Source organism: Prionailurus bengalensis, chromosome D3, assembly GCF_016509475.1.
Source record: "Prionailurus bengalensis isolate Pbe53 chromosome D3, Fcat_Pben_1.1_paternal_pri, whole genome shotgun sequence".
Classification (NCBI taxonomy): Eukaryota; Metazoa; Chordata; class Mammalia; order Carnivora; family Felidae; genus Prionailurus; species Prionailurus bengalensis.
The window spans coordinates 50,662,505-50,675,217 of NC_057356.1; the positions used below are offsets into that span (position 1 = coordinate 50,662,505).

At 35.5% G+C, this 12,713-nt stretch overlaps 1 pseudogene; it reads right to left on the minus strand.

Annotated features, from left to right (window-relative positions):
* Positions 1-5,128: 5,128 nt before the first annotated feature.
* LOC122470043 lies at positions 5,129-6,168 on the minus strand (annotated as a pseudogene).
* Between the last annotated feature and the right edge of the window lie 6,545 nt (positions 6,169-12,713).

A 12,713-nucleotide genomic window follows, 5' to 3' on the forward strand; every position in this document is an offset into this window, starting at 1 on the left:
TTAAAGTGATCTGTGGAATTCTGGAGACAGCCTGATTAGATGAGATTCAAGAAAGAATGAGAGAGTGGACATCCCTGTCGTGTTCCTTATATCAGGGGGAAAGCTCTCAGTTTTTCCCCATTGAAGATGATATTAGCTGTGGGCTTTTCATAAATGGCTTTTATGATGTTTAAGTATGTTCCTTCTATCTCGACAGAAGACCATGGAGGAGGGGGAGGGGAAAAAAGTTAGAGAGGGAGGGAGGCAAACCATAAGAAACTTAAAAACTGAGAACAAACTGAGGATTGATGGGGGGGTGCGAGGGAGGAGAAAGTGGGTGATGAGCATGGAGGAAGGCATCTGTTGGGATGAGCACTGGGTGTTGTATGGAAACCAATTTGACAATAAATTTCATATTTAAAAAAAGAGAGAAAGAATGGGAGATGAGAAAATGCAGATTGTCTATGCAAGCAATTCTTGTGAGGCATTTGCTGTAGAGGAATGCAGGTATATTCAGAGCTAGATGGCAATGTGTTGTTATTTGTGGCATCTGTGAGATAGAGTTGGGATAGCTGCCAAGGGAAGACAAAACAACTATCAGCCTGAGGAGGGAAGTCCCACCTGCTTTCTTGACTGTAGCTTACCATATCATACACATTGAAAAACTCTCTTCCTGTTAGAGAAAAGACTTGAATGTGCTGCTTTCAGTGTCAGGAACCAATTGGGAGCAAACCAAAGAGTCTATGAGAGATGTGTATGCTGATATTTAGAACAGCCCCACTTACATGGATCCATCTAAAGAATAAAACAGAGAGGAATACTGTGCTTCTCCAGACAGGGATTCCCTAAATGGGTACATGGTGCATGGTGTATCCTTTTTTTTTTTTTTTTTTTTTTTTTGGCTGGGCACAGTATACTTTATTAATTGTACATGACAAAGTGACAAAGTAGGGATCCATAAGCTCTTCCCCTTCCTCAGGGATAGAAACTGTGTAGAAGTTGGGAGATTCTCAGTGTGTTGGGAGATGAATTGGTACAAGGACTCCCCAGTAGCTGAGGGGCCTCTCCATCTGTCTTGTGCTTGTATCTTAAAAGAACAAAGCAAATACACAAGCTGGAATCAGATCCTCCACTGCCCCATCTTGGATGGTACAGGGACTCAGGTCTCATCCAGTGGAACAGAGACTGAAGGCTAAACACCATGCTTATTCCAATATACTTCTTTCTAGAACAGATATTTTGTGCATTGTAGCAGTTATACCAGACATCAGACTTGGTTATGTATAAGGATTCCAGCATTTCAAGCAAGACCCAGAGCTGAGGAAGACATATTTTAGCTGGTTCACACAGTGAGTCCTAAACGTGTGAAATATTCTACATTCCTACAAGTATAGATTTAACTCATTTAAGGTTTGAGACAATCCTCCAGTTTATGTTCTTAACCACCTAGATTAGTAAGCTCTGTAGAAATTATTTTTCATTCTACTGTTACACCATCTTCCTCATTAGTGACCTCTCCACTTATTTCTGTCTTTTCACTCCGCTGGTTTAATGTCTTTACATCTGGTACCCTACTTTAGTTTCTTTTCTTGGCTACTGCTTTTGCCTTTGGTTATTAACTTGAAAAATACCCTTTTGAATAAGTTTAACGAAATTTTTTATTTGGCACCAAGGCTCGTCAGGAATTGCCCTCAGTGCCCTGCACCAGACGGAGTTAGTGAGGAAGGGTGGAGGAGCCATCCAGCTTCACCAGGGCACAGAAACAGGATGGATGCCAGAATCTAATCTGCGGTGTGTGTGAGGAATTAGATCAACCTGCTTGTCAGAGCAGAAGACCCGTTAGGACACTACCAGAAGGTGACCTCCAGATCAATCTGACAAGAGTGAGAAGCCAGGTGGAAGACAGCAATGCACAGAGGACAAGGGCAAAGATGCAGTGGATTGGGAGAGGCACATTGAGCTTTCTGACTGAAAACTGGAGACTGTAGTAGAAGTGGATAAAATGAAAGTGCCTGAACATTTGGGCTCTCAGTCAGATTGAGTCTGATAGAATAAACCATGTATCAAGGAAGGGGAAAAAAAGAGTTTAAAATATCTTGAGAAGATGGGAGTTCAAGGGTACAGAGAGGGACACGATGTCTTCACAGACTCCAGCAGAGTCCCTGTCATATAGAGTAAGCAGAGGGAGGACAGAGTGATAAAATTTAAGATAAACACCTGAGGGGGCCTTGCTTACAATAACCACAGAATATAGTCATGGATTCCAGATATTGGGAAAAACTTCTGCCAACCTACGTAACAGAAAACTTGGACTGGGTTCTCTTCACTGACATTAATGGATGTTTATGCTTTGCCTCTTCTTTCCCTTTGAGAAAAAAAATTTTTTTTGCTCGTTTTTCTTTTCCATATATATATATATATATATATATATATATATATATATAGGTTTAGACTTCTGTAATTCAGCCTCATTATAAAGAATTCAAATAGAATACAAAGAAAAACAAATACCCTCCATACAACCCTGGTTATTATTAAGTTACATTCAGATATTGTTCTTTTTATAGGTGCACATGGAAAGATCATCATCTGATAGGGAAGCAAAATGCTACTAAACAGGATTGTGCTATGAAGGCCAATTTAAGATTATTCACCTTATTTTACTTTATTAAAAAATGAAGACACTATAAAAAGAAGAAACTAAAGAAATTGCAAATAATTCAATAAATATTTTCTATAGATACCTCTAACTTTATAGAAAAAAAACATGAGAAAGACTAAAAGGTTGAAATCATTGTGTTTTATTTCCTGAAACACATATTTCAGTTTTAGACAGGTGTTGAAACACATTTATCACTCAAAAAATTTTTATTTATTTATTTATTTATTTATTTATTTACTTATTTACTTACTTACTTTTGAGAGAGAGAGACAGAGAAAGTGCCAGTGGGGGAGAGGCAGCAAGAGAGAGAATCCCACACAGCCTTTGTACTCTCAGCCTGGCACTCTCCGTGTGGAGCCAGGAGCCCTCATGGGCTCGAACTCAGGAATCCTGAGAGTCAGAAATCAAGAGTCCGATGTTTAAGTGACTGAGCACCCAGGTGCCTGGACCTTTACCATATTCACACATTTTCCACCACCTCTTTCCAAAAGTCTCAATTTAAGAAAAGGATTTAATATATGTTAATTGTCAAATTTTATAACATTGTATTCTGTTCTGTAAACATCATCCCTGCATTTTGTCCCATTACTTTGAGCTTTTGATTGGCTCCATTTTATGTTAAAATCATTTAATTACTTAATTAATATTTTTGAAAGATGACCTTATATGTGGTGAATTCCCTGCAGGTTCGAGTGTTTGAAAATATCTGATGTTTACTTAAACAGCATCAATGCTTGATTGTATACAAATGTTAAGTCACAATTTGTTTTCTTAATCCCTTGCAGATTGTAGCTTTTCTTCTACCAGTCCTGTTTATCTTCTTCTTGGAAACATGAAGAATCTTTTCTATATTTAATTATTTCTTTAAACAAAGTTATATATGTAAATAATTTTGAAAGTCAAATAGTTGTACTCTGCTTACAGCAAAAGCCTAGTATTTTCTATTGCCCTCTTTTCATCATCGAGGCTGTACATTTAACCTTTAGAGCTCTTACTTCTGCTGGTTGCCTCCATATTATAAATCACATTTTAAAATGTTTTCTTTGAGTGTAGTTGACACACAATGTTAACATTGGTTTCAGGTGTTCAACATAGTGATCCAACATCTCTATACATTATGTATGCTCACCACAAATGTAGATGCCACCTGTTACCATACTATGCTATTACAGTACCATATTCCCTACACTGTGCCTTTATGAATCTCATTTTTAAATTATCATTTCTTGGTCCTTCTGTTTTAGATATTATTTAATAACTCTCTATTATGGAAGACATATATTTGCTTCTCTTTGAGGTAAATACTTTCTCTTCCCTGATGTTCCTAATGTAGTTTATATATCACTCTTTTTGGTTGAATTAATTTTTAATGTTCATGAATTTATGACAATGCAAATATTATTCAGAGCTAAGAGAAGTATTGTAGTGTGATTACAATGACTTTTCTTAGGCAATGTTTTATTTGTCCTGGAATTAATGACTGCCTTGGTTTTCTATTTTCTCTGTTTCCTGTATAATTTATTAATCACCAACTTCTTTGACCTTACGGAAGACCCAGAAAATACATTGAAATACTTCAGTTGCTCTATCATGAACATTAACTTCTTGGCAGTATCCCTTTTGGAAGTCACTGTCCTCCAACTCCTGTCTGGATGGATTGTCCTCTAGACCTGTTTTGCAACTTTTGTTTTAGGATTTGCCTTCACCATGTTCCTGTTAGTTTCCTTTGTGTATCTCTTTCCTGTATTGGATTCCATACTTTCTGTGTTGTCTGTGTCTGAGTTTAATTATTTTAACTGTAGTAAATTAATTACTTTAACTTTAGTAAATTAATTATTTTAACTGTAATATATCTTCTAGTTACTCTTTGCTGTTAATGGATCAATGGGAGATTTTTTGAAGTCTTTACATATCAGAAAATGCCATTATTCATCCTTCACAGTTGACTAGCAGTCTGTATGGAAAATTATAATTTGAGATCATTCTCCCTTACAATTTTAAAGGCTTTGCTAGGAGTGCCTGAGTGGCTCTGTTGGCCAACTGTCTAACTTCAGCTCAGGTCATGATCTTCCAGTTCGTATTTTTTAGCCCCACGTTAGGCTCTGTACTGGCAGCTCAGAGCCTGGAGCCTTCTTCATAGTCTGTCTCCCTCTTTGTCTGCCCCTTCCCTGCTCGCACTCTCTCTCAAAAATAAATAAATAAATAAATAAATAAATAAATAAACAAACAAATAAACAAACATTTAAAAAAGTTTAAAAAATAAAGAAAGAAAAGTTACAGTGATTTGGACATAAAGCCTCTGGGTGTTTTGTATCCTGATCCTTTATTGGTTACTTGTTTTCCTTCGTTCCTTCCTTCATTCCTTCCTTCGTTCCTTCCTTCCTTCCTTCTTCATTTCCTTCTTTCTTCTTTTCCTTCTTTCTTTCTTTCTTTCTTTCTTTCTTTCTTTCTTTCTTTCTAATACAAATAAAAGTTTATTATACAAAATTCAGGCCTGTATATTTCATAGTTGGTTGATGCAAAACAAAGACTAGGTATTTTTTGGAATCATTCACAAAATTTAACTTTCACTCCCCCTCACCCCCAACTGTCAAAGTGGCCTGACCAAATGTTATCAAAACAAACACTATAAATAACACCAAATACTTTAAAGACAACTATCAACATATGTTATTTCTTGGCATAAGTGATCTTCATGGCATGGGACGGTGTGATTTTAAATCCCTGTAAAGCATCCCTGACAGCTCCAGCCTGTTCATCATTTGCAAATTCAACAAAAGCCATGTCACGCCTCCCAGGTACCAAACATTCTTTCTTGAAACTAGGAAACTGATTAAACAGCATGGGTAACATTATCTCATTAGTCTCCTTTGGCAGATTAGTAAGGAATAAAATACAGTTTGGAAGGTAATCAGGCACCTGAGGATTTGATTTTGAATTTCCTTGGGTATTTTATTTGCTGCATTTGGTGTTCCCTGACCAGGCTTTTTGTTTTCTGGTCCACAGTTTTTGCTTTTTCCTTTTCTTTCTTTGTCAGCAAAAGGGCCACACATTTTAGATATTATATCAGAATCTGTTTTTGCGTACTGGATTCTCCTTGTTTGTTTGTTTTAATGTTTATTTGTTTTTGAGAGAGAGAGCATGAGCAGGGTAGGGGCAGAGAGAGAGGGGGACAGAGGATCCAAAGCAGGCTCTATGCTGATAGCAGACAGCTCCATGCAGGGCTTGAACTCATGAACCACGAAATCATGACCTGAGCCAAAGTCAGATGCTTAACCGACTGAGCCCCTTGCATTGTTTTGCTGTAAAGTGGAAATCCTTGTAACTGTCTCAAGGCATTTGTGGGTGAGCTTGTTCCTTAAAAATAACAAAGCCTCGCCCCCTCATCTTCAGATCTTTAAAGCTATGATATCTACCACTTGACCAAATTGAGAAGACAGGGCATATAGGGATCTCTTCTATTCTTCTTTCTTAATTTTTTCATTCATATTGTTGATACAAGTTGTATAATTTGGTCTGATATCCATGTTTTGGCTTAAACTCTTCCAATATCCTGAGGCCTATGCTGGTATCGCAAGAACCAAAAACCCATCTTTACCTTTTTAAGGCCATTAAGATGTTTATTTTATTCCAGATAAAATCAAGTTATACCCATCACCTAATTGTGAGTCTCTTTTCCTTCATTTTGTTGCCTTCTTGGTGGACACTTTCATTCTGAGATTCTACCTTCTTCAGCTTGAGTAGATTTCACGAATTATTTCTGGGCCAATTTGCTCCGGTCCATTTTGACTTTCTGTAACTTATATTTTCTGAACGTATAAACCCCAGGCTGATCTTCTATTTTTTATTCAAAAACGTTTTCCATTTTTTGAACTTTCTGGCAAATTTCGTCAATTCTGTCCTCTACTCCTTAGAGTCCCATTGATCCAATCCTAATTCAGATTTTTGTTATTTCTTTCCTTGACTTGGATCATTCCTCTTGGCTGACATTTCTCCTCCCCATCCCTCCCTTTCTCAGTTCAATTTCCATATTGCTGACATTAATCTTTCTAAAATTTAGGTCCAACTACATCACTCAAAAAATGTGAAGACTTCCAGTTTTACCTCATATTAGCCTTCAGAGTATTCCTTGAGCACAGACACAAGAGGACTAGTTAAGATTTTCCAAACATCCATAAGTTAAGTTGTACTTTTCATGTTTATCTGCTTCTCTTCTACCTCAATCTTGATCTCTTTCTTTAAGACTAATCTGAAATATCATTTATGCATGACAAAAATATGAAATTGTGATCTCTGTCTCAGCTGAACCTCCATATGCAGTTAGTAAATATGTACCTTATGATGCTTACCATATCCTACCCTGCAATTCAGTTATTAAAATATTTGTCTTAGTCTTCTCTTTGCTTTCCTCAATTACTCTACCAGCAGACCAATAGGAACCCAAGCCTGCTTTTCCCAGGATAACGGTCAATGGGGAAAGTAAAACTGCTGCTTTCACATGGCTGAAAATGCAGAAATGGGATCTTAGCTGTGTTTTAGTTTACCCTTGCCCCTTTTGTTAGTTATATCTAATATAACTTCTTCCTAAATCGTGTTTAAAATGCTATCAACAGATTGCTTAGTGAAGGGTGGTAAAATAAAGCAAAGCACAGAATCGTTTTCATCCGATTTCTTTCCAAGTTAATAAAAATAGATGAGAAAGGCATTTCAAGTTTCATCAAAGAAACACAACCACTTGTCTTAAGCTTAAACAAGAGAGGGTCACGAGAAACACAAATGTTTGGTGAGGCCCCCTGGGATCCTAAAGTCACTTCTTTCTCCATTAGAAGTGATAAATGTATAAAATCTAAGAAATTTTTATAATTTTTATAATATTCCAATATTTGAAGAACAACACATGGTATGATATTCTCTGGTATAGGGTTGGTGCACAATGTATCTGTCGGAAGAAGCTATGTTGCAATGAGAACAATTCAGGTTATTAGCACAAGATGTATCTCATCTTAATTTGTTTCACATATTTTCTTCTTTTTGTTTCCTATATTTTCAAGAGCTTTTTATCTTGTGAAAGCATCCATCATCTCTTAACCATGTGAAACTTAGTCATGTCAAGGGAAACAAGTTGGAATTTATTTCCATTTAACTTACATCTTACACGTCTCTAATGGTTAGAAATATTAAATATATAACTAAAAACAAAAGAATCTTGGGGCCCCTGGATGGTTCAGTCAGTTAAGCATCCAACTCTTGGTTTCAGCTCAGGTCATGATCTCATGGTTCATGGGTTTGAGCCCCACATCAGGCTATGCGCTGGCAGCATGCAGCCTGCTTGGGATTCTTTCTCTCTTCCTCTCTCTACCCCTTCCCTGCTCGCACTCTCAAAACAAATAAATAAACTTTTTTTTAAAAAAGAGTAAAACAAGAGACTTTTGTTATAAAGCAAAATATACAAATATATTAAAACAATTGGGTTTTAATATTTATATTTTCAGGAATGTCTGCAAAGCAGTACAGTATAATGGTTAAGAAAACACATTTGGAATCATATATTTGGCTCTAAATCGCAGTCAGCCATTAATTATTAACAAAGAAAGTTCAGGGCAGTTTAACAACTTCTGTAGGATTCTGTTTCAGAAGAGCAATGGCTTTCTGATAGTAACGTAAGAATGAGATGAGATAATGCAGCAAAGTGATGAAAACAGAAAGCAGAATTTGGTAGGTGCCCAATAAATAATGGTGATTGTTATTTTCTCCATTTAGAATTTCCATATAGTGAATAAAGATGCATACAGAAAAAAAATAATAACAGTGGACACAAAAATAAAATTGTCTTGGCTAATTTGGCATATTCAAAGAGAAATTACCTTATATTATTGCAAATTTTTGTCCTGTTAGTGTACTTTTTGTTGTGCGTTGCAAGGAGTTTGAGGTAGGAAATCCATTAGGATTGTTATTGAAGTCTTCCTGAGAGATAATGAGCTTCTGTTTAAGGCAATGTATTTATGTTGTTAATTGTAAATGTTTTCAATTGGTTAATTTTAGATTTTGAAATGTAATACACTTTCAGTGAGATAAATAGGAGCTGTGTTGAAGATGGATGCCATTAAAAACTTCAAGAACTCCCATCTGAAATTGTTTATAAACTGTAATGTCAGCTTAACAGCAAACTGCATTTTTTAACTTGGGGATAATTTTTATATCTCAGTAATGTTTTGAACATTACATTATAATGAACTTCTCACTGTATTACATTAACGTCAAAGAATGGAAACTTCGAGAGCTTAGAAGTTCCACATTTTAAGCAGATGACAATATAGTTAATTTTAGAGGTTTATCATTTGCTAATAACACTGAGTTCAATGCAGATTTAACATCCATTTATGTTAAGCATGTTTCTAAAGCTTCTTTTAAAATGTATTTTTGTCCTGAGACATTTTCATATCTCAGATAATGAATGTTTCTAGCTTCTCTAAAGTTATCTTGTTACACTCTGAAAATTTCTATTACAAATAAATTGAAATATATATGAAATAAAGGAGAGAATTGGATAGAAAATTGAAAATTACTGTGTATCAATGTGGACTTTTTAAAAATTAAGGCTTAGTTATTATTTTTTTTTGGCAAAATTGAGGAGAAGATTCAGAGATTTTCCATATACACCCTGCCCTCACACATGCATAGCCTGCCTTATTATCAACTTCTGGAACCAGAGTGGTACATATGTTACCATTGCTGAGCCTGCACTGACACATCCTTATCACCCAAAGTCTAGAGTTTACATTAGAGTTCACTCTTGCTGTTGTATATTCTGTGGAGTTAGACAAATATATAACAACATGCATCCACTTTTATAGTATTTTTACTGCCCTAAAAATACTCTTTACTGTCCCTACTCTTTTCCCTCTGCCCTCAACCCCTGCAACCACTGATCTTTTTACTCTTTCCATAGTTTTGCCTTTTCCAGAATGTCCTATGTTATCCTTATAAAAAATATAGCCTTTTCAGACTGGCTTCTTTTACTTAGTAATATACATTTAAGATTCCTCCTTGTCTTTTCTTCTCTCTCTCTCTCTCTGCACCTGCCCTGCTTGTGCTCTCTTTCAAAATAAATCGATAAACTTTAATTTAAAAAAAGGGTGGGCATTTGGGTGGCTCATTCGGTTAAGTGTCCAACTCTTTCGGTTCAGTTCATGATCTCATGGTTTGTGGGTTCAAGCTAGGCATCTGGCTCTGTGCTGACAGCATGGAGCCTACTTGGGATGCTCTCTCCCTGTCTCTCTCTCTCTCTTTCTCTCTCTCTCTCTCTGTCTCTCTCACTCTAACTCTGCCCCTCCCTTGGTTACACTCTCTCTCTCAAAATAAATAAATAAATTTTATTTTATTTATTTAAAAAAAGATTCTTCCATATCGTTTCATGGTTTGATAGCTCATTTCTTTTAGCACTGTGTGGGATGGTTATTTTTCAAGATTTACCTTATTAGTTTGAGTGAACTTAAAAGTATTTACATTTTTGGGGCTCCTGGGTGGCTCAGTCGGTTAAGCACCAGACTTCTGCTCAGCTCATGATCGGTTCAGGTCAGGTCTGTGCTGACAGCTCAGAGCCTGGAGCCTGCTTTGGATTCTTTGTCTTCCTCTCTCTCTCCCCCTCCCCTGCTCACACTCTGTCTCTCTCTCTCAAAAATAAATAAACATTAAAAACATTAAAAAAAAAGATTTATAGTTTTAAATAAGGTACTTTTATATTTCATAAATATTTCCTAAAATGTACTGGACAGGAGTATTTATACTACAGTACAGATTTATCTATAAAAATAATTCATGAAATGAATACAACATAAAGAATAAAATCAAGGCTTGATGCTTCTTCATTAATAAACTTTTAGATGACTAATGTCTTCTAAATTATTGTAAGTTATTTAAAAATCCCTTAACTTGAAAATGTTAATTTTTAAAAAACAGATATAGTAAAATGTTTTCCTTTGCCATATAATCATTACTTTTGGAGGAGAGAAACTACAGTTTTTTTGTTTTTTGTTTTCTCTTGATAATCATGGATGTAGGTACACTGCAACTTAAAACTAGCAGAAGGGTCACACTAGGGAAGAAGAAATATCAGCTAAGTAGACAAAACGGCTACCTTGAGCCTTATAAAACAATGTTTTTTATTAGATCATTGGTCATGTGAATGACAGGTGGCAGAACAAGTCACCCTCAAAATAATGTTTCTTTGGCATAAGGGTCATTTTGAGCTGATTATTTTGAGAAAGAATTTACAGGAAAAACTCTGAGAATAGACTAGAAATTACTCACCTGTAGGGAAATTTCCATTTATGAAAGAAATTTTCCTTTGTAAGTATGTCTTTCTCTCTGGATCAGGCAGAAAAGGATGACTAAATCACAAGAGATTCTTACCAATGGAGAAGACACTGGCTTGAAATCTGCGTAACGAACCTTACTCTCTTTACTATACTTTTTCTGGTTACCTCTCCACAGCTGGCCTCCCCCACACTCTTCTCTGTTTTGCTGAAGATGGTATTTAAAGCTAACTCTAAGACACCTCTGGCCATTTTCATTTTTTCCTGATTATTTCCCATGAGTACCTTGGATATACATGTTAATAAACTTCTGTTTTTCCCCCCCGTCTATCTTTTGTTACAGGGTTCTCAGAAATTAAAAGGGCAGAGGGAAATTATTTTTCCCTTCACTACAGTTTAATGACTCCTATTGAAGCCATTTTGAAATAAACTATCTCCAACCAACTAAATAAAAATAAATATCTTCTGTAAACCAATGACATGGTTTTATTAAAAAAAAAAAGGAATGGACTGCATGTAAATATTTGATCATATTTATTAAATATTGTTAGGGAAAATGACTTACTATTCTAAAACTAAAAGAATTATTATTAACAGATGGTTTTCAAAACCCACAATAATTTATGTCTAATAACTTCATGTAACAAGTCAATTAATTTGGTTTTCAAGGGAGGGTATGATATTTGACTAATTCATCTTGGTGGGTATGGTGACAAATCATATTTCTGAGCATCAGCTAAATTGAGACTCTTTTGACATATTTTAGTGTCTTCTTGGATTATTGATCACTCCTGTTTTGAAAGCTTCCCAGGGAAAAATAATTTTGGCCATACTTTATGACATAAAATGCTGGGAATTTAAGGCTATATTTATTCAGTTGAAACAAGTCCAAAGATACTTCCTAAAGAAAAGTCTATATATGAGTCTAGTCACCTATGGCAGATGTGCCATTCCAATATTCCCCCTTTATTCCAAGAAGAACTTCAATTTTTAAGTGGACATTTTGCCCACCAGCCAAAATATTTTATTTCTCAGGATCACTTGAGGATAAATATAGCCAATGACCAAGTTTTGGCCAACGAGATGTAATTGGAAGCATTGTGTGCAACTTCCAAAATATCTAGTTCTTAGATCCCTTTATTTTTTCCTTCTTAGTGCCTAAAAGGGAACATTTATACCTGAAAAAATGAGCACTTATGTTGAACTGTGAGACAGTACGCTAAAAGTGCTTAGAGCAGCAAAAGAAAAGGAGATGGGGACCCTGATGAACATGGAGTTGCCATACCATAATTGAGCTACTAGGAATTTCTTTTATCTAAGAGAGAAATAAACTACTACATTATTTAATTAACTGTTAGTTCTTGTTTCTGAATGCAGGTGAACTTAACACTTACCCAGGCTATCCTATTTCTGCTCTAGGTTTCTATTGAGACTAGGCTAAAAAAAAAAAAAAGTATCTGCAAACATATGCATGTATATGAACACTATAAAGCTTAATGAAAGATATAAAATACTTACATTAAAAAGGCATATGCAGATTTATCTATCTGAAAAATATCATCTATCTATCTATCTATCTATCTATCTATCTATCTATCTATCATCTATCTATATCTGCAAATAGCTCATTCCTTGAGATATCTTCTAAGTGATTCCTGACCCAAACCCAGTGGAATCTTTCAGATTGATATTCAACTAACATTTGTCAAGTGCCCCTTATGCATTAGGCACATTCTGGTTCTTTAATCAAATGTATT